Genomic DNA, 23493 nt, shown 5'->3' with positions numbered 1-23493 from the left:
TGATTGCGACGCATAATCAGAGAATCCCGCTTCAATCTGCCGTGTTAATCCCAATTTCCCTTTGCATCACTTCATCCCCACTCATCTCCTCTTTGACCAAAAAAGACCACTAAATCCCTCCAGGGACAAAAATCCATTCTTCATCAGCTGGGATAGGCTCCAGCATACCAGTGAAAGGAATGAATGAATATCCAATAGAAGCATTCCCACCCACAGTGGGGTGTGCCGAGTGTCGGGTGGACGTGAATAACATTAGCGCTTAACAGGGAGCGTTACATAATGCACCTGAACGCCTCGTCTGAAGAAGAAAGGAGACATTTAGTTCATTTCCTTATTTATTCCCGTACTCAGCTGCACGGTGGTTGAATGGTTAACATGTTGGCCACACAGTTCAGATCAGGAAGACCTGGGTTTGAATCTATACCCTGTTCTGGTTTAATTAGGCTGACATGTGTGCGGGCGTGACTCGGAAGTACTGCGCTGGTCGGGTACCCGAACGCGCCGCGGTAGCCGCGCCGCTAGCTTCGGGAGTTGATGTCACTCGAACTGTGTTGATGTGCCCACACGGACTTTGTGGTGGATGCTATATATATAGCTGTGTGCGTTTTCTATGGGTAGCCGTCATCCGACACACAGTCGCAGATATCTGCTGAAGAAGAAAACAGTCCCTTATTAATTCCAGCAGTATGGGTCACCACCTCCCGCTGAGGTGATGGTTTGTCCCGCAGCCAAACCAGGTTTTGCAAGGCTCCATTCACGGCTACGATGACATCGGCAGTCGTTGTTGTATTTGTTATGGCGCCACCGTGTCACCCAGATGTACTTTTACCAATAGTTCCACCTCCAAGTCCGCTTCTTTGTCCTCTTTGTCTTCCCACCAGCTGTGATTGAGGATGGAGGATGACAGCGGCCATGCTAACAATGCAATCAAGGCTCTTTAAATATGGACACCGCATTCATGAGTCACTTTGCATTGAGATTCTGTGGCGAGGCGGGGGGGTAGGGGGGGCGTCATGGAGGGAAAGGGCTTAACTTGAGGCGGACTTGCGTACCAGCTCTGGAATCTAATTCTAATTGCGTGACTACGTGGGTACTCTGAATATTTTTATATTTTTAGTGAGAAAAAAAAATGCTAAAAAAAAAAAAAAAACAATATGATATGGTCATTTTTGTCTCGTGTTCCGTCGGCGCTCAAACAGTTTGCTTTTAGTCATGATCATTTTTCAAAATTTTTTAGTCAGGAACGGATATTTTCCTGAAACTTAGCTATGTTATTTTGCTGATTACTAAACCTTTTTTTTTCGGATGAAAGACGAGGGGCTGCACGGCGGTCTAGTGGTTAACGTGCAGACCTCACACCTAGGAGACCAGGGTTCAATTCCACGATCATCTCTGTGTGGAGTTTTCTCCGGGTACTCCGGTTTCCTCCCACATTCCAAAAACATGCTAGGTTAATTAGCCACTCCAAATTGTCCATAGGTATGAATGTGAGTGTGAATGGTCGTTGGTAAAGTGACTTTTGGGGTGTTATTTCAAATTTAGAGGGCTCTAATGCTTGAAATGTAATGTATTTTTCTAATTTTTTTTAGTCAGGAACGGATATTTTCCTGAAACTTAGCTATGTTATTTTGCTGATTACTATACTTTTTTTTTTTTTTCGGATGAAAGACGAGGGGCTGCACGGCGGACTAGTGGTTAACGTGCAGACCTCACACCTAGGAGACCAGGGTTCAATTCCACGATCATCTCTGTGTGGAGTTTTCTCCGGGTACTCCGTTTTTTTCCCACATTCCAAAAACATGCTAGGTTAATTAGCTAACTCCAAATTGTCCATAGGTATGAATGTGAGTGTGAATGGTCGTTGGTAAAGTGACTTTTGGGGTGTTATTTCAAATTGAGAGGGCTCTAATGCTTGAAATGTAATTGTAATGTCATGTATTTTTTTGTATATTTTTCTAATTTTTTTAGTCAGGAACGGATATTTTCCTGAAACTTAGCTATGTTATTTTGCTGATTACTTAACCTTTTTCGGATCTCCGTGTGGAGTTTTCTCAGGGTACTCCGGTTTCCTCCCACATTCCAAAAACATGCTAGGTTAATTGGCTAACTCCAAATTGTCCATAGGTATGAATGCGAGTGTGAATGGTTGTTTGTCTATATGTGCCCTGGGATTGGCTGGCGACCAGTCCAGGGTCGCCCAAAGACAGCTGGGATAGGCTCCAGCACCCCCGCAACCCTCGTGAGGAAAAAGCGGTAGAAAATGAATGAATGCGATTTTCCCTCGAGTCCTTTCTCACACTTGATAATAAAGATGTTCTTTAACGGCGAGTATTTTGAGTTATAAATAACAATATCAATTCCCGGCAGGGTTGGCATCCTTGCGGTTAATTACCATACTGTTCTATTTACACCCGAGAGAATACTGTAATCTGCATGAGCCCCGGCCGGGCTCCATCAGATCGCTAGGATTTGTGAGGAAATCAATACTACAACCTGACTGTGTCTGATGCTGTGCGGGCCATAAAGCTTTGAGTAATGGCTACTGACGATCCCGAGTACTCCAGTTGTCATCGGCGCGGTATCGCTGCATTGAAATTTATATTTATGACATCTCTCGCCCGCATATCTGCATAACGTATTGTTATGCAGAGGGCTCAGGTCATTAGATACAGCATGCGCGGCCTACACGCTACTCCACATGTCAAGTAGTGGTAAAAGCACTTCTCGCAGGATTTGCTAGCATTGTACTGCAGTAGTCTACGAGGAGCGGGTGAAGGGAAAATTAAAAATCATTGCTTGGACTGTTGAATTGCATTAGTGCCTTATGGAGCGACTGAGGTGGCATTGACTTAGACCGCTATTTCATTCCTGTAACATTTATACTTTAAATTTAGCGTAAATATTGAACATTAGCGCTTAACAGGGAGTGTTACGTAAAGCGCCTGAACGCCTCGTCTGAAGAAGAAAAGAGACATTTAATTCATTTCCTTATTTATTCCCGTACTCAGCTGCACGGTTGTTGAATGGTTAACATGTCGGCCACACAGTCCAGATCAGGAAGACCTGGGTTTGAGTATGCAGTTGCATGTATTTGATACATATTTCTATCTTATGTAGATCTTTAGGAATCTAATGTAATCAAATACAAGAGACGCACCAATTAAACGAGACGTAACAAATAAAACAATTACAAATTTAACACAGTCAGATTATTTATCAATGGAATATTTCTGGATTTAGAGCATACGCGACTTGTTTACAACCACCTAAATTCATTTTTATAATATTGTTAAAGCGCTGTCGACCTGAACTAACATCCCCATAGTCACCTTAACGCTCATATTATCCAATACAGTACAAGTTATAAGTGTGTATAAGCCATTTAAGTCATACATGCGTGTGTAGGATGCTATTAAAGTGTTTTTATTCTGGTTTATTGTTCCTGTTCCTGTGGGATTATTAAAACGTGCAATAAAAGCCTGGTCAAGTCTGGTGCTTGTGCGTCTCTCTGAACATTACAGTAACATTACTGACACCTAGTGGTCAGTGTAGAATACACATAGATATCGTCTAAATCAGGGGTCTCAAACACGTGGCCCGCGGGCCAAATGTGGCCCGCAAGACACTAGTTTGAGGCCCCCGCCTTGATATGAAAGTTTAATGTTAGTTTGATATGGATGCTGTATGGTATCATGTACCCAGAAAAAATTATTACGTTTGATTCATGTTCATGTTAAAGGTTAAATAACTGTTAATAGTTATCCTCCCTATCCGTGTGGAAGTGGTAAGTTTTTGGCTATTTAAGTTGAAAGGAAATAACTTGAAGGCTACCGTTTAGGTGGCTAGCGCTCCAGTTTGCGAGTTAGCATGTGTCTCAAGACCCTGCAGTTGCGCAATATGTTGTAAATAAAAAGAGTATAAATGTGACTATAGTCGTGTTTTGTCATGTCTACAGGGCTCTAATAATGCTTTGGTAATTTTAATCTGAAAAAAATCATTTGTCTACCCACCAACTATATGTGCTTTCTTAACTTTTTATTATTATTATTATTATATTTATTTATTACTGATTGATTTTCTTTATTCTTGATTTGTTTATTTATTTTTCATCTTATTTTGTGTAGAAAAATAAAAATGAAGATATATGAGAACAGTGGGATGTTTTATCAGAGCTTTTCTTGTAGAAAATCGGAACCAAAGCAAAGTTTATTCATTTTTCTGTTTTTAATAAATGCGTTTTTTTTTTTGTTTTAAAAAAACCTGATGCACCCCAGCCTCGCCCAGACCCTAGCTCCAGTGGCCCCCAGGTAAATTGAGTTTGAGACCCCTGCTCCAAATTGTACTTTTACTGACTCTTGACGGTCAGGTCAGCCCACCTGCGTCACATTCGAGTCCGTGGTTGTTTAGGACTCAAACGCACGGCGTGGACGAGCGGCTGTGCGTAAACCAAGCTGCGGACATTGACCCATATGTGGACAATGTGGAAGGTTATGCTCTGTTCACGCGGGGAGCAAAGCATCCTGGGATGTGGGGTAATGTGCTTAGCAGACAGACAGTCGCCTCGGGGAGAATACAGGACACGCGACGACCCCCCCCCCCCCTCCCAATCTAATACTGGAACCCAAGACTGGATCAATTTACAAATGAGAAAAAAAAGGCAAGGATGGAGAGAGAATGACACAAAGAAGCTTTGAGTGAGCACTTCGGAGCTTCCATCTCTCCATTAAGACCCCCGTAGAGAGATAGCAAGGGGCAACGGAGGGACTGGGATTTTGGATGACTGGGGGGGCGGCAGATGTAGCAGCAGATCCACTTTACTGACAGCAGGGAAAAGATAATAGCGAGCCTGCAGCTTATCTTACATAGCATGTTTATGTATCTTGTTGTAGATGGAGAGATTGGACACGAGGAAAGGAGGACAGAAAACACGACAGTCATGGTGGTGACGGAAATAAATCAAGGGATCTGAGATGGAAAACATCAAAAGCCAGTGAAGCGTTGGCCTGCGTGTTTCTCTTTGCGCGTGTGTTATTTTGGATAATAGCCTAGCTGTTGTGCAATCGTGGACTGTATTCGGAGGGTAGAAAATGGCCTTAAATAAGCCCGAGCTCACATCCTCCACATAAACATCATCAAAGTCTTCATTTTCTACTCATTATGTTCAAATATCCCGACTCGGCTTCGGTCCGTGGTGGTGCGGACGGACATGAGCCGACGGGAAAAGCTCTCAGTTTAACGGCCGATCCACGTTCTAACGTTCCTAACCTTGGTCAACCTCTGCTCATGAGCTGGGGGGGGTGACTGAAAGGACAAGATCGAGGGTACAAGCGGACGATATCAGTTTTCGCCGTGGGGTGGCCGTGCTTTCCCTTCGAGATAAGATGAGAAGCACTGCCCTCCAGGAGAAACATGGAGTAGATTATTATTAGTTCTAAATTATTTAAATTATTAATAGATTATTATTATTTATTCTAAATTTATTTATTTAGATTTACATTTTTATTTATTTATTTATTTATAATTTAGAATAAATTATTAATAGATTATTATTATGATTTATTCTAAATTTAGTTATTTAAATTTGTATTTATTTATTTATTTATTTATAATTTATTCTAAATTATTAAAATTCATAGATTATTATTTATTCAAAATTTATTTATTTACTTTTTTATTTATAATGTATTCTAAATGATTTAAATTATTAATAGATTATTATTATTTATTCTAAATTTATTTATTTAAATGTTTCATTCATTCATTAATTTTCTACCGCTGGAGCCTATCCCAGCTGTCTTTAGGCGAGAGGCGGGGTTATTTAAATTTTTATTTTTTATTTATTTATAATTTATTCTAAATTATTTAAATTATTAATAGATTATTATTATTATTTATTCAACATTTTTATTTTTGTATTTATTTATTTATAATGTATTCTAAATTATTTAAATTAGTAATAGATTATTATTATTATTATTTATTCTAAATTTATTTATTTACATTTTTTTAAATGTATTTATAATTTATTCTAAATTATTAAAATTATTAATAGATTATTATTATTATTATTTATTCTAAATTTATCTATTTACATTTTTTAAATGTATTTATAATTTATTCTAAATTATTTAAATCATTAATATATTATTATTATGATTTATTCTACATTTATTTATTTACATTTTTAATTTTTATTTATTTATAATTTATTCTAAATTATTTAAATTATTTGTAGAAATTTGTAGTTTACGCTGTACTATCGATCTATCTATCGCTCTATTGCTAGATCTATTTCTCCCTCTTCCCCACAACGGACCTCCTCTTGATCTCACGTTCCATGGTCCTTAAACTCCTCTACTTGGGGCGGCATCTCACATCCGACCCGGAGACGGCACTCCACCCTTTTCTGAGAATCACGGAATGATTCCCATCCCGACGCTTCACACTTTTCCATTGCCGTTAAGATGAACGGTGATGTAATAGGATGCTGGAGAATATGCCAATTTGCATAAAGCACGCGTCATGCTGCATTTAACAGGGATTAGTTAAATACATTTAAACTGTACAGTCAGCCTTATGATAATCATCAGCCATTATTAAAATGTTAATATGAAATATAAATGGAACTACTGCACCAGAAATGTACAATTTACACCACACGGGCTCAGATAATGCTTTCAATGCTGGGAGCAAAGATGACGGAAAGAGAAATATAGAGTGGTGTTTCGTGTTTGGGGAGGGGCGGCGGTGGTGGGGGGGGGGCAGCTTCCCTGTGGGCATGCAGCTTGCAGAGAACCCTTAAGTGACTTGGTATTCAGCTCAAGAACACTTTGGGCCTGAAACCTGATGCAAGGTCCCCCCCCCCCCAAAAAAAAACGCATTTATTAAAAACAGAAAAATGAATAAACTTTGCTTTGGTTTCGATTTTCTACAATAAAAGCTCTGATAAAACATTCCACTGTTCTCAAATATCTTCATTTTTATTTTTCTGCACAAAATAAGATGAAAAATAAATAAACAAATCAAGAATAAAGAAAATCAATCAATCAGTAATAAATAAATATAATAATAATAATAAAAAAAACTTAAGAAAGCACATATAGTTGGTGGGTAGACAAATGATTTTTTTCATATTAAAATGAACAAAGCATTATTAGAGCCCTGTAGACATGACAAAACACGACTATAGTCACATTTATACTCTTTTTATTTACAACATATTGCGCAACTGCAGGGTCTTGAGACACATGCTAACTCGCAAACTAGAGAGCTAGCCACCTAAACGGTAGCCTTCAAGTTATTTCCTTTAAACTTAAATAGCCAAAAACTTACCACTTCCACACGGATAGGGAGGATAACTATTAACAGTTATTTAACCTTTAACATGAACATGAATCAAACGTAATAATTTTTTCTGGGTACATGATACCATACAGCATCCATATCAAACTTGCGCGGGCCGCACTAACATTAAACTTTCATGTCAAGGCGGGGGCCTCAAACTAGTGTCCTGCGGGCCACATTTGGCCCGCGGGCCGCATGTTTGAGACCCCTGCTCCAGAGGGAAGAATGGGCATCATGATATGCAAAGTGGAACCTGGGTACTTACATATGTGCTTTGCCTTGTGTCTGTAAGTAATGTGCAACTCCAATGTAATGTGCGGCTGATGCCATTATGTCCCGTTCTGGGCTATTACTTGGTTACATCTGTTTCCTGTCTGGCGCTTAATGCGTCTTTACGACACGAGGGCTGTCCAAGCCGCTCCGCCAGTTTTATTGTAGGTGATCTGCGGTTGCCACAGCGATGACATTTCCCGGTGAAAATGACTCGGTATTGATGCTTGAAATATGAATAGCATATTAGCGTTAGCAACTCCAGCGTACGCTTGCGCTTGGCAGACAAACTGGCAAATAAACTTTACATCTGTCACTCTTGTCGGTGATCAATTCCGCTCGTCTTTCATCATTTGGTGTCTAACATTTAATGCGGCTGTTTGGAAATTGTTTATTCTCCAGACAGAAATAACTTCTTCCATTTTGAGAAAATGCTTGATTACGCTGCTACGGCGAATCTATCTTCTGCTGTCAAGCCAAGGCTGCGGTTGTCACGCTTCAGCTGGGATTCTTTTTTTTCTTCAATTATTATTTGGAGGGAAAGGAGGGCATGCGGATGCTACTTTTAATTAGGCTACAAGCTGCATTGTTAAAAGCTAAACTATATAAATATACTAACAGCAGCATGGTAGTGCTAAATGTTCATATCAGTGTCTACCCATGAAAACACATACAAATGCAAACATTAGCATGCTAACACAAGCACGGTAGTGCTAAATGTTCATAAAGGTGTCTACACATGAGACCGAATAAAAATGCATACATTAGCATGCTAACACCTAGCATAATAGTGTCGAACTTTGATAATGGCTAGAAATGCTACTCTGCTAACATTAGCATGCTAACAGCAGCATCGTAGTGCTAAATGTTGATATAGGTGTCTGCCCAGGAAACCGAATAAAAATGCAAACATTAGCATGCTAACACCTAGCATAATAGTGTCGAACTTTGATAATGGCTAGAATCGCTACTCTGCTAACATTAGCATGCTAACAGCAGCATGGTAGTGCTAAATGTTGATATATGTAGGTGTCTGCCCATGAAACCGAATAAAAATGCAAACATTAGCATACTAACACCTAGCATAATAGTGTCAAACTTTGATAATGGATAAAAACGCTACTCTGCTAACATTAGCATGCTAACAGCAGCATGGTAGTGCTAAATGTTGATATAGGTGTCTGCCCAGGAAACCAAATAAAAATGCAAACATTAGCATGCAAACACCTAGCATAATAGTGTCGAACTTTGATAATGGCTAGAAACACTACTCTGCTGACATGAGCATGCTAACACCAGCATGGTAGTGCTAAATGTTGATACAGGTGTCTGCCCATGAAACCGACTAAAAATGCAAACATTAGCATGCTAACGCTTAGTATAATAGTGTCAAACTTTGATAATGGCTAGAAACACTACTCTGCTGACATTAGCATGCTAACAGCAGCATGGTAGTGCTAAATGTTGATATAGGTGTCTGCCCATGAAACCGACTAAAAATGCAAACATTAGCATGCTAACGCTTAGTATAATAGTGTCGAACTTTGATAATGGCTAGAAACGCTACTCTGCTAACATTAACATGCTAACACCAGCATGTTCATATAGGTGTCTACCCATGAAAATTCATAAAAATGCAAACATTAGCATGATAACACCTAGCATAATAGTGTCCAACTATGAAAATGGCTAGAAATGCTACTCTGTTAATATTAGCATGCTAACACCAGCATGTCCATATAGGTGTCTACCCATGAAAATTGACAAAAATGCAAACATTAGCATGCTAACACCTAGCATAATAGTGTCCAACTATGAAAGTGGCTAGAAATGCTACTCTGTTAATATTAGCATGCTAACACCAGCATGTTCATATAGGTGTCTACCCATGAAAATTGATAAAAATGCAAACATTAGCATGCTAACATCTAGCATAATAGTGTCCAACTATGAAAATGGCTAGAAATGCTACTCTGTTAATATTAGCATGCTAACACCAGCATGTTCATATAGGTGTCTACCCATGAAAATTGATAAAAATGCAAACATTAGCATGCTAACACCTAGCATAATAGTGTCCAACTATGAAAATGGCTAGAAATGCTACTCTGTTAATATTAGCATGCTAACACCAGCATGTTCATATAGGTGTCTACCCATGAAAATTGATAAAAATGCAAACATTAGCATGATAACACCTAGCATAATAGTGTCCACCTATGAAAATGGCTAGAAATGCTACTCTGTTAATATTAGCATGCTAACACCAGCATGTTCGTATAGGTGTCTACCCATGAAAATTGATAAAAATGCAAACATTAGCATGCTAACACCTAGCATAATAGTGTCCAACTATGAAAATGGCTAGAAATGCTACTCTGTTAATATTAGCATGCTAACACCAGCATGTTCATATAGGTGTCTACCCATGAAAATTGATAAAAATGCAAACATTAGCATGTTAACACCTAGCATAATAGTGTCCAACTATGAAAATGGCTAGAAATGCTACTCTGTTAATATTAGCATGCTAACACCAGCATGTTCATATAGGTGTCTACCCATGAAAATTGATAAAAATGCAAACATTAGCATGCTAACACCTAGCATAATAGTGTCCAACTATGAAAATGGCTAGAAATGCTACTCTGTTAATATTAGCATGCTAACACCAGCATGTCCATATAGGTGTCAACCTATGAAAACGGACAAAAATGCAAACATTAGCATGCAAGCCTTTTTATGTGTGAGAAACATCTTTTTGAGAAACAATCTTATTGTTTTTTAAATGTCTTAACGGCTTTGCACCTTCTTATTTATCTGATCTGCTTTTACCATATCAACCCCCGCGGGTGGACCCTGCGGTCCTCTGGGACTGGCCTTTTAACAATACCAAAACCCAGAACAAAAACCCACGGTGAGGCAGCAAAAATAAAGTTTTCTCCCAAATTCGACACTCCGCCTCAGACTCCAGTTCTTCGGCGCTTCACCGGATTCTTTCTATCCCAGCTGGTGGGAGTGATGACGCATCGGATAAGACGCAACCTCTCTCTCCGCTTCTTACATAAATTCACAAAGCGTCCTCTTGTACTTCAATCTGTTTGTCACTTGTATTTCATTTGGGAAATATCACAAAATGTTTTTTTGGTTCATTTCCCGGCATCATTTCTTCATTTCTTTCGAGTCCACAAAGAGATCTTCTGTCTTTACGTCAAGCGTGTGTAAACGCAACATTGACTTGATCCCATTTTAAACAGTCTGTATATCTTCCGAGCGAAATTCTTAAGGAGAACAAATGGCGTCTCTGGAGAGGCCGAAACCATAAATGCTGGCAAATCGCAGCCGGTTCCAATCCCCTTCTGTCTAATCAAATGTGATCCAAATGGAAGCGACAGCAGTAATGTGACATGGAGAATTAATGGCGTGGTCATTAAATCAATAAAACTAATGCAAGTACATTTGCAGAAAGCTATTTTTTTTTCCTGCGTGGCGGGTTCAATGTTGTTGTTGTTTCCAGATAACCGCTGTATGCACGCGGCTTATGTTAATGCTGGGATAAATATTATCTTCACACAATGCTGGAGATGATTGGGCACGCTGTGATTGAGACAGCGGTGGATTCGTAAACACATAAGTGCGCTCGTCACAGCGTGGGGGCTTCCCTAGCGTCGGCATTATGCACTTTAACCCCGTTATCTTGGTTAATTGGATTCAAAACTGGAAAACACCGGATTCATGAACCAGTTTGGTAGAACTGGAATGAATAATGAACCCAATGAAAATGTTGGACCGGTATCGGAAGATGTACAGGAGGTTAGACTCATGGAGGGAGGAAAAATAACCACATCAGAACTCGACAATAACGATGTACCGATGGCCCGGGGCGAGTTAAAACAAAATTCGGGCTGATTTTGCACAAGCTGCAAAATTTAGCACAGGGATCTCAAACATGCGGCCCGCGGGCCAAATGCGGCCCGCGAGATGCAACTTTGAGGCCCCCACCTTGATACCAAAGCTTAATGTTGAAATGACAGCTTAAAGCCGTGTGCACACCGGACACAATTAAACATGATTTTGCCCCCGCCCATACTGTTACCCTACCCTGTTACCCCGCCCTGTTTTGCTTTGGATTAGCAATGAAGCTAAAGGCTTATATGACGCTGGGTTACAAATAAATGCAGGAAATGATTTGGAATAAAAACGGAAAATACACGTCAAGATAAAGCATCTCATCAAACATGTTGTTAGAGCAGGGGTCTCAAACACGCGGCCCGCGGGCCAAATGTGGCCCGCAGGACACTAATTTGAGGCCCCCGCCTTGATATGAAAGTTTAATGTTTGATATGGATGCTGTATGGTATCATGTACCCAGAAAAAATGATTACGTTTGATTCATGTTCATGTTAAATAACTGTTAATAGTTATGATGTGACCACATTGACATGAAACTGACATCTGTCACATTGCTATGATTATGATTATATAATGTGTATATGATAATATCTCAAGAGGGTCTAATGTTGACATTTGATAATGCAGAAGTAGATATCATTTGAAATTTACAACAATTCATATTAATGAGAAGATAAAAAGTCATCCCACCTTTTTGCCAGTGCCATGGGCCCCGCTCTCCCCCCCCCGACGCAGTTCTTTAAAGCGTGCCAGCTGTATCTTCTCCAGCTCCCATCGACGCGTCGTCCATAAAGCGTGCGTTGCCACTATCAGCCGCAGAAGCTCTCCGGAGACTTTTTATTTTGCGTTTTTCGCCGTCAATGAGACGCCGGCGCCGTTGTCACACGGGCTCTCTGCGGAGAAAGTGATGGCAGATGAAATCACAGCTGACCGTCAACGGAAATCAAGTGTCAAGATGTCACATTGTGGGATGAAACTGGAACGCCATCACTGATCTCTCGGCAGGATGCCGGCTGTCGACTTCACTGTGTCGTTTTGAGCCGACGACTTTTTTTGGGAGGGGCGGGATTACGTGATTGATTCTTAAACTTTCATTACAGTCACTTGAAATAAATCCAACACGCAATCAAAAACGCTCATAATTCCGATTGAGTTTGTGTGCGTCTTAACACCAATTACAGAAATAAACTGTCAACCACTTTAAAATTCATTTGATTTTGCGGCAAATGTACGCCGTTTTCATCTCTGCTCAGTTGATGAAAGCCTCTTCATTAAATCCCTCAAAGGAAGTTCAAACAGGCACTTCCAAGACGTACATTGCGGCAGAAGTAGCGTATATCAAAGTCTTTCATCAACGTGGCCTCGCTCAAAGACTTCGCCTTTGGCCTCAAAAGACGCTTTTGTCCAAATCAAGCGTCCGTCTCGGTTTCTCAGCACCTTTACAAACTAATGACAGAGTGAGAAATACCAAATTCAGCATTTACAAAAATAATATTTCACACTTTGTGATTTACAGCGTATTCATTTACAGCAGTGCTTCTCAAATACTGGAGCGGCGTCCCCCTTTTAACAGCTACAAGCTAAAATCTCCGAGCTCGACATAATTCAGTATCCTAATTAAGCAACACTGCTGTCTAAAACAGCAGTTGCACATTACTTACAGACACAGTCTCCAAGGCAGAACGAAGTAGCATCCCGTATACATGGTACATGGTACAGGTGTATATGTGCCATATGTGGAGGCCATGTGGTGCCTTTAAACCAGGGGTCTCAAACACGCGGCCCGCGGGCCAAATGTGGCCCGCAGGACACTAGTTTAATGTTAGTGCGGCCCGCGCAAGTTTGATATGGATGCTGTATGGTATCATGTACCCAGAAAAAATTATTACGTTTGATTCATGTTCATGTTAAAGGTTAAATAACTGTTAATAGTTATCCTCCCTATCCGTGTGGAAGTGGTAAGTTTTGGACTTTTTAAGTTTAAAGGAAATAACTTGAAGGCTACCGTTTAGGTCGCTAGCTCTCTAGTTTGCGAGTTAGCATGGGTCTCAAGACCCTGCAGTTGCGCAATATGTTGTAAATAAAAAGAGTATAAATGTGACTATAGTCGTGTTTTGTCATGTCTACAGGGCTCTAATAATGCTTTGTTCATTTTAATATGAAAAAAATCATTTGTCTACCCACCAACTATATGTGGTTTCTTAAGTTTTTATTATTATTATTATTATATTTATTTATTACTGATTGATTTTCTTTATTCTTGATTTGTTTATTTATTTTTCATCTTATTTTGTGTAGAAAAATAAAAATTAAGATATTTGAGAACAGTGGAATGTTTTATCAGAGCTTTTATTGTAGAAAATCGGAACCAAAGCAAAGTTTATTCATTTTTCTGTTTTTAATAAATGTGTTTTTTTTGGGGGGGGGGGAATTTGACGCGGCCCAGTCTCACCCAGACCCTAGCTCCAGTGGCCCCCAGGTAAATTGAGTTTGAGACCCCTGCTTTGAACACTCCAATAAACGTTAGGAGCGCCATACACTGACGACGTTGACATGAGTACTGATGTGAAATAATAATGAATTATTTGTACTTTATGTGTATTTATCAGTACAAGTGCTTCTGCACCCCGTATGACACCCAGATGGTTGCACCCGAATTGACCTTTTGATTCGCCGCTCTGACTCACAGTCCTGGTCGCCTATTTCCAATTTTCTATCTGAAATCTCCAATTGGATTTCTGCCAAACGCCCCCCGATTGACCTTGACACTAACCCGCTGTTCTCCTCCCAGAAATCCTACCATTAACAAGGGCCGTCAATCACACGCAGGTAGCCACGGCTGCGACCGCAGATGTGCCGTGTGGAAAACGTGCTGACTCAGACCGACTTTTGTCTGCCATCTGGACTCCTGCAGATCCGATCTCGCTGATAAACAACAGGATTGATGCTATTAGACATGCTAAAAAGCAACTTGCTCTCCGTCCGTCACTGCAGCGGACGCCTGTATGCTGTATGAAGGACGCCTCCTGCATACAGCATACATACGTACATACGTACGTACATATGTACGTACATACATACATAATACATGCTAATGGACTTGGATAGTCCACATCTGCTTTATCATCTTTCATTATCATCTGCTTATTCTGACATGTGTGGAGATAGTAGGGGTGTTATACGGTATCATGTAGAGGGGATTCTATCTGTCCATCCGTCCATCCATCCAACCCACCCACCCACCTATCCATCCACCCAATCCATCCATCCATACGTCCATCCGTCCATCCACTAAACCATCCATCTGTCCGTCTGTCCGTCCGTCCGTCCACCCATCTATGCATCCATCCACCCACCGGCCCATCCATCAGTCCATCCTTCCATCCGTCCATCCAACCCACCCACCCACCTATCCATCCATCTGTACATCCATCCACCCACCCAATCCATCCATCCATCCATCCATCTGCCCATCCATCCGTCCATCCACCCACCCAACCCATCCACCCATCCGTCCATCTGTCCTTCTATTCGTCCATCCAACCCACCCACCCATCCATCCAACCACCCACCCGTCCATCCAACCATCCATCCACTAACCCATCCACCCACCCACCTTCCCACAAAACCCATCCACCCATCAATCCGTCCGTCCACCCATCCATGCATTCATCCACCCACCTGCCCATCCATCCATCCAGCCATCCATCCATCCATCCATCCAACCCACCCACCCATCCATCCATCCATCCAACCAACCCGTCCGTCCGTCCGTCCATCCATCCATCCATTTTCTATTCCACTTATCCTCACAAGGGTCACGGGGGGTGCTGGAGCCTATCCCAGCTGTCTTTTGGCTGAGAGGCGGGGTACACCCTGGACTGGTGGCCAGCCAATCCCAGGGCACATATAGACAAACAACCATTCACACTCACATTCATACCTATGGACAATTTGGAGTGGCTAATTAACCTAGCATGTTTTTGGAATGTGGGAGCAAACCGGAGTACCCGGAAAAAACCCACACATGCACGGGGAGAACATGCAAACCACTGGGGGGGCTAGGGAGGCCCTAATAATGCTAAAAACATATTTAGAAGGTTATAAACAAATGTTTTCATTTATAAGTGATTAATCCTACTTTACCAGTGCGGGTTGTATCCCCGCCTGAAGTCAGCTGGGATAGACTCCAGCCCTCCCTGCACCCCCCGACCCTAATGAGACATAAAAAAAGGATGGATGGAACCCTACGTAGTGTAAATTCACGTACCACGGTCAGGTCAGGAGCCAATGACTGAAACGTTGTATAAATGGAATTGGGTCGTACTTTGCCATTTTTGTGTCCATCCTGTTATTTACCGTTTTACTGCGCTTTTCACAGACAACGTCATAAAGCTCTTCACAACATAAAAACATCATTCATATATCAACTACAATCAGCAAATATGACTCAGTATAAGTTCCAATCGTATGAGGGGAACGCTCCAAAAACGGCGAGATCCCAGGCGTCTCGGTGAGGAGGAATAGTAATTACTTGAAAAATCTCCGAGGATCCTTCCCTCCAGCATGTTTCAAAAAGCTGCCAAAAGAGCGGCGAGTGAGTAAAGACAGCGTGAGGCGTGTCCTCCAGGCTACAAAACATGGAAGCGTGTTTCAGCCGCGGCGTACACGTGTGTGTTTAAGTACGTGTTCCTGCCGTGATGCCGCTCTGTTTGCCCAACAAGCTTGGGGACGTTGTTGGCGCTGGAAGCGGCCAAGCGGCGGAGCGGCCAAGCGGCCAAGCGGCGAAGCATTGTTGTTGTGTTGTGTCTTCGGCTCTTTCCATAACCCCGATTAGCAAATTCATCCGCTACGTTGGCTGCTCGTGGCGACAGGTGCCCAACATCGAGAATGACGTGGCCCTCCCAGGCACGTAATTTAGGTCATTTAAGGTAAATGTATTTCCAGCGTACTTTAATGTAGCAATCTGAGTGAACACTTTCGTTTTTTTTCTTAAAAACGGTTAGAGGTAAAGGCACGCTGGAAACGAGAAAAAAAAATCAGTAACTGCCTTCTCCACGATTAGAAGTGCTTCGCATTCCGCTACGACTGTCCCTACTGGGGTGGGGTTTATTTTGGGGATTTTTTTTTCATTTAATTTATTTATATTTGTTCTTTTTTCGTAAAATGCTTGGTTCATCTGATGTTAGCTTTGGGCTGGAGCTAACTAATTGCTACCAGCAGTGATGAATACTTACTTTTTGGAAAAACCTTCGTATATCAATTCTTCTACTGTTCTTGTCAATAGTTGGCTTTGTGTGCTGCAAAGGTAGGTACTAGTAGGTAATGTGAATATTTATTTTAACTCCTATTCTTGCCCTGTTATATACAATTTGTCAGAGATTTTTTTTGTAAAAAAAAAAAAGTAAAAAAAATTTTTTGTGTAAAAAAAAAAATTATAAAAAATAAAAAAAAATCTATAAAAAATATCAAATTATTTAGGGGGGCTCAAAAACATCTTAGGGGGGCTGAATCCCCCTAAAATAGACCTAATGACGCCACTGCACAGTAGTAATGGTCAAGTACATAGACCAGGGGTCTCAAACTTGCGGCCCGCGGGCCAAATGGGGCACGCGGGATGCTATTTTGAGGCCCCCGCCTTGATATGAAAGTTTAATGTGTGAGTTTGCTATGGATGCTGTATGGTATCATGTACCCCAGAAATTACAGCTTAAATTGTTTATTTATTTTTTCATCTTATTTTGTGTAGAAAAATACTAATGAAGATATTTGAGAACAGTGGAATGTTTTATCAGAGCTTTTCTTGTAGAAAACCGAAACCAAAGCACTGAAAAAGTGAAGGTTATAGCAGTACAAGCATTGAAGAAGGTTTATTTATTTATGTTTCTGTTTTTAATAAATATGTTTTTTTTTTACTTGATGCGGCACAGCGGCACCCAAACCCTAGCTTCAGTGGCCCCCAGGTAAATTCATAGACATTTATAATGGCATCCATCCATTTTCTACACCGCTTGTCTTCATTAGCGTCACAGAGGTATGCTGGAGCCTATCCCAGCTGACTTTGGACGAGAGGCGGGGTGCGCCCTGGACTGATGGCCAGCAAACGGAAAGCTATTCTATTATGAAATCAGGCTTTTAATACGACCGGAAGGGTTTCAGGAGCGTTTGAGACGAATGTAAATGATAAATGTCTTGCCAACTAAGAATGCTATAAGATTTCCCCCTCAAGAGGATGAACTCTAAAGGCGCCATTAATGAAGGCTCGGAAGGATGCTTGTTACTCGTAAATTATGTACAAGAGCATCCATCACCAGTGGAAGGAAGCAAACAAGCCAACGTAGAAGTCCAGTGGCTCCCACAAAATATCTTAGCTTTGTGTTCAAGGCGACAAAGCAAATGAGTGTAATATACTGTATTTATATATATATTGTATATTTCCATAGGTATGAATGTGAGTGTGAATGGTTGTTTGTCTATATGTGCCCTGTGATTGGCTGGCCACCAGTCCAGGGTGTACCCCGCCTTTCGCCCAAAGTCAGCTGAGATAGGCCTCAGTGACGCTAATGAGACCTTCCACACGGGACAGTGGAATGGTCCTACATCTCAGGTGGGATCGTTGGAAGCCATCAGGACCGCCAAGGTTACATTATCCCGTACAGACAAAACCTTGGAAGGTGTTTTTTCTTCTTTGGCGGCACGGCGGTCGAGTGGTTAGCGCGCAGACCTCACAGCTAGGAGACCAGGGTTCAATTCCACCCTCGGCCATCTCTGTGTGGAGTTTGCATGTTCTCCCCGTGCATGTGTGGGTTTTCTCCGGGTACTCCCACATTCCAAAAACATGCTAGGTTAATTAGCCACAGGTATGAATGTGAGTGTGAATGGTTGTTTGTCTATATGTGCCCTGTGATTGGCTGGCCACCAGTCCAGGGTGGACCCCGCCTCTCGCATGAAGACAGCTGGGATAGGCTCCAGCATAGCCCCACGACTCTAGTGAGGATAAGTGGAATAGAAAATGGATGGACGGATGGATGGATGGATGGACGGGTGGACGGATGGATTAATGGTTGGATGGACGTATGGATGGATGGATAGATGGATGGACCGATGGATGAATGGACCGGTGGACGGATGGATGGATGGATGGATTAATGGATGGATGGATGGACGCATGGATGGACGGAGGAAAAGTGGTAGAAAATGAATGAATGAATGAAAACCTTCTTTCACAGACGCCGTCTGATGGACTCCACTTGATTTAGGCCGACGAGGGTCCCGTGTCTGGATGGTCCGACTTTTTGCCAAGATCTCAGGCATTTAAAGGCTGCGGTCTTTGGGTCAGACTGTTATTTCCGTCTCATTCCATTTCTTCTTTTTGCATTTTGAAGCTCTACTTCGAACCTCCTTAGGATCTAATAATGCAAAATGTAAATTCTTGCAATTTTTCAACTTGAAATCAGGAGGGTCCATCCGAAAGGGCCTGCTGTGTGAACGGAGGGTAGTGTTCCACAGGTTTGTTATTACAGTACGGAGCATCCTCATCAAAGATTCAAAGGTTGACGCCTGCTGTAAGTGCTGGGTTTGTATCTCACTGGGATTTTACAGTGATAGATGTGCAGAAAGCCAAGCTCAGATCATTTCACACACACACACACACACATTCGCTCGCACAATCCTCTCACACACGGAGCGCCTGCGATGTGCTCGGACTTTTAATGCGGCGCCACATAATGTCTATTCAGTGACGGCGAGGTGGCAGAGAGCGCCGTTGTCCGCCGTGACAAAGACGACGCATTATGGAGGTGAAATGTGTTGTTCTCGCATGAGCAGTCGGCTCCAACGTGTCTTAGTCACCGGCCTGACGTGTTCCAACGCCTTCTTCTTCAAGATTGGCTGTTTGACTTTTTCCTTTGCGGCTCTCGACTCGATGACAAGCGAAAAAGCATCCGCCGTGCGCAAGTGCACAACTCGGACCGAGGAAGCTTTTACCCGTTTAATTAAGAGACACGGAGATGCGGTGTCCCGCTCGTTTGACTCATCCGTCCTTTTTAATTCCATTCAGGCAGCCGTCCTTGGGTCCGCTCCGCTCTTCTACATCAAGGCCCCCGCTTCGCCGTCCAATTTGTTGCTTTGGAGCCTCCGCAATCGGCTCCTCCACCAGCGCACTCCTTCTTTTAACTCTCGGCCTTGATGTTGTTAATTCAGGCTAGACAAGAGCAGAGGAGCCAAACCGAGGAGCTGAAGAAGGATATAAGAGGGCAGCAAATGAGCTGCTACAAGAAGATGATAAAATGCAAGGAATAGGGTGCAGCTTTCAACCAAACACAAATATTGGCACAGACTGAGCCTCGGGAGCTGGCCAGTGAATCTAATGTAAACATGAAAGGAATATAGAGTGGAGGCTAAGAGAGAAGTTGTTGGAATGAAGTGGAAAAACACATGAGCAGATTTGGATCTTGCTAGTTTATGCTCTGCTAGATAGGTAGAAGACATTTCGATGTCGTACATTTGATTTTTTTTTTTACATTTTTTTTAACCCTTAGATCAGGGGTCTCAAACTCAATTTACATGGGGGCCACTGGAGCTAGGGTCTGGGCGAGGCTGGGCCGCGTCAGGTTTTCCAAAAAAACGCATTTATTAAAAACAGAAAAATATACAAACTTTTTCAGTGCTTTGGTTTCGATTTTCTACAATAAAAGCTCTGATAAAACATTCCACTGTTCTCAAATATCTTACTTTTTATTTTTCTGCACAAAATAAGATGAAAAATAAATAAATAAATCAAGAATAAAGAAAATCAATCAATCAGTAATAAATAAATATAATTACTACTACTACTACTATTACTACTAATAATTACTATAATTACATACTTACCACTTCCACACGGATAGGGAGGATAACTATTAACAGTTATTTAACCTTTAACATGAACATGAATCAAACGTAATAATTTTTTCTGGGTACATGATACCATACAGCATCCATATCAAACTTGCGCGGGCCGCACTAACATTAAACTTTCTATTAAAATTTGAGATTTTTTTGTAAAAAAAAAAAAAATGTATAAAAATATCAAATTATTTAGGGGGTCTTAAGAACATTTTGCCCTGTTATATAAAATTTGTCAGAGATTTTTTTTTGTACAAAAATTTTTTTTTGTAAAAATTTTTTTTATAAAAAATAAATAAAAGTATAAAATTATTTAGGGGGGCTTAAGAACATTTTAGGGGGTCTGAATCCCCCCTAAAATAGGCCCAATGACGCCACTGCACAGTAGTAATTGTCAAGTACGTAGACATTTATAATACCATCCATCCATTTTTCTACGCCAGAAAAAAATAAAAAGCATAATATTTCTGCTTAATAATCAGATTTCTAATGTAGTTGTTCACATAACCCAAAGAACGTGACAGGAAGTCCAGGAAGTGACACGCATGTACAACATTGTACCGTTTCATTTATCGCATGTACTAAAAGAGAATAGTTTTCTTAGTTTGTTGATACTTTTATACTGGAATACTTATACTAGGGCGGCAACTAATTAATTAATCTCAAGCTTGTTGTCTCGATTAATCGTGTAATCGGGTCTAACCCAAAGAGAGCCAATCTGTGGTTTTGTCGGCAGTATTTGGAGGCATGACAGAGACGGGTCATGTCGGTGGAGGATAACAACGATTCCTTCTGCTGTTCCTTCAGAGACGAGGAGGAAACGCGCGGAGGCCTCGAAGGAGAAGCGGAGTGCAGCGAGCTCGTCGAGCTCGTCGAGCGCAGCTCACCATTTGAACAGTCGCCGCTGTGGAACATTAATTAAAAGTTAACCACAGATGAATTGCGCTGTGATGAATTGTTTCCCTTACCATAAAAAGCGTGCATGCGGCCCCGGAGGGATGGACGCCACTAAATCTGTCATCCGTGTTTTTCAAGCCCTCTGCTCTTGACAGTAATGAGCCAGGCGACTTTGATTGGCTTTTCAGCGGCGGATTAAAAGTAGTTCCTCCGTATTCATGGATTTACGTTGACGTTTTCTATACATAAGATATAAAAGGGCTCATCAGTGTGAGCTGAAATAATAATTTTTTTTCAAATCACGTCTTTACCACGACTGTCCAAATGAATGTAATTTGTAGTCAGATTAATTGCAGTTTTCAAATTAATTAATCATGATTAATCAATATTTGCTGCTATGTCTGAAATATGCACATTTTTACATTTTGTCACAAATCGGCGTAAAGAAGCAGGTGAGAAAAGTCTTTTATGTCGCAGAGGCGGATGCAAGCAATCACAGGCGTCGGAATGGCGGCAGCAGGAAGACGGCGTCCAAACAGGAAGTAACAAAAGGAGAAAAAAAAAACAATACATGACCGTGTGACATGAATGACATGAAAAAACCCAACAAACGAACCAGCGTAGTCCAAGGAACGCCCCGCAGCTCACACACTGGAGCCATGCACAACTCAAAACATCACCAAACAGGAAACACATACACAAAATAAGAGTCCAGAAAAAAAAAAGTACCAAAAAAGTATTCATAAAAAATTTTTTCAAGCCTATTTATTATCATTATTTTGGATTTCCTATGAACATGTAAAAGGAAACCGCAGGGAAGTACTGTACAAGGTCATAAAAGAAAATCCGAAAATGCCATTGACAGGAAAAAAAAAGCATCCTGAAAGCAAACATGCAACTGTAAGGTGTTCAAATTGAATATGGAGCTTTATTAAATCCAAGACAATCCGCTACCCCGTCTCTAAATAGAATAGAAAAGGGCCGCTTCCTCTGAACGCTACAAATTAAATATGCTGGCGTTGTAGCGACAACAAACCTTTCAAATGTCACATATTTCAAATTAAAGAAAAGCTGCAATAAGCGTAAACAGTGGCACCGTCAACAAAATGACTCCCTTTTGTGTTATGTCAATAAACATCCTGGTGCTCTTTAAAGTGATGCTTTTTTTTCGGAGCGTCCGCCTCTCGGGACAACGGCTTAGCAAACACTGTGTTGTCCTCGCCGTGTTGCGGTGGCGCTCGGTGCTCAGCTGGCTGCGAACTTTGCGAATCCATGCATGTTCAGTGCTACAGTCGTCCCTCATTTATCACTTAATTGGTTCCATACCCGGGCGTGATGTCTACATATGGTAATGGTAATGGTTTTATTTCATTTCAACATACATCAGATTACAATTGAATGCATCCCATAATCAGTTCACAGTTCCACATGTCCAAAAGGAGTAGGAAGAAGCAAAGCTTATTAAATCCTACCCCTCCATCTGGTACTTTTACAATCAGTAACTGTTACATTTGTTCACTTCCTGCTTTCTCAATATAATTTAATTTTTTTAATTTAATTTTATTTAATTTTACTTAACTTTATGTAATTTAATTTTATTTAATTTTATGTAATTTAATTTTTTAATTTTTATTATTAGTGTTTTTTGTCACATACCAAAGTAGGCTTTTACGATCAGTGACTGTTACATTTGTTCACTTCCTGCTTTCCATAATACGGTTTTACGGTTTTTTTTTTTTTTTTTTTAATAATGTACCTCGTACTGAAGTACAAGTTAATATGACGATACAATGACATAATGTGTACCATAGTAAGTGTCAATATAGTGATATATATAGCACATCATGACTGGTTCAAGACTCTTCATCCTTGTATTTAGCAAACATCAACTGCTTGTATTGTTTCTTGAATTGGCTCATCGTTGTGCATTGTTTGATTCCCTTACTCAATCCATCCCATAGTTTGATTCCACATACTGAAATGCTATGGCTAGCATAACGTAGTCCTAGCATAGAAGTGTTTCAAATGTACTTCTTCCCTGAGATCATATTTCTCCTCTCGTGTAGAGAAGTATTGGATGACATTTTTAGCTAATTGGTTATTTTTAGCCTTATGCATTATTATTTTAGCTGTTTGAAGATGAACTATATCAGCAAGTTGAAGTATTTGTGATTTTAGAAA

The 23493-nt window shown here is 40.9% G+C and overlaps 1 protein-coding gene across 6 annotated transcripts in view; it reads right to left on the bottom strand.

Moving 5' to 3' along the window:
• flrt1a (fibronectin leucine rich transmembrane protein 1a) overlaps window positions 1-23493 on the bottom strand; it is a 73286-nt gene that overhangs the window by 7340 nt on the left and 42453 nt on the right. For 3 of the 6 annotated variants that reach the window (XM_078787913.1, XM_078787912.1, XM_078787911.1), the window contains exon 2: window positions 12217-12419. The exons of the other annotated variants lie outside the window; for them this stretch is intronic. The gene's annotated coding sequence lies outside the window, so the exon portion shown is untranslated. The remainder of the gene's footprint in view (window positions 1-12216; window positions 12420-23493) is intronic. 6 annotated transcript variants of the gene reach the window in all.

Source organism: Doryrhamphus excisus, linkage group LG21, assembly GCF_037039965.1.
Source record: "Doryrhamphus excisus strain RoL-2023G ecotype Guam linkage group LG21, RoL_Dexc_Guam_v1.1, whole genome shotgun sequence".
NCBI classification, from domain to species: Eukaryota; Metazoa; Chordata; class Actinopteri; order Syngnathiformes; family Syngnathidae; genus Doryrhamphus; species Doryrhamphus excisus.
This window is presented reverse-complemented; position numbering and strand designations above follow the sequence as displayed.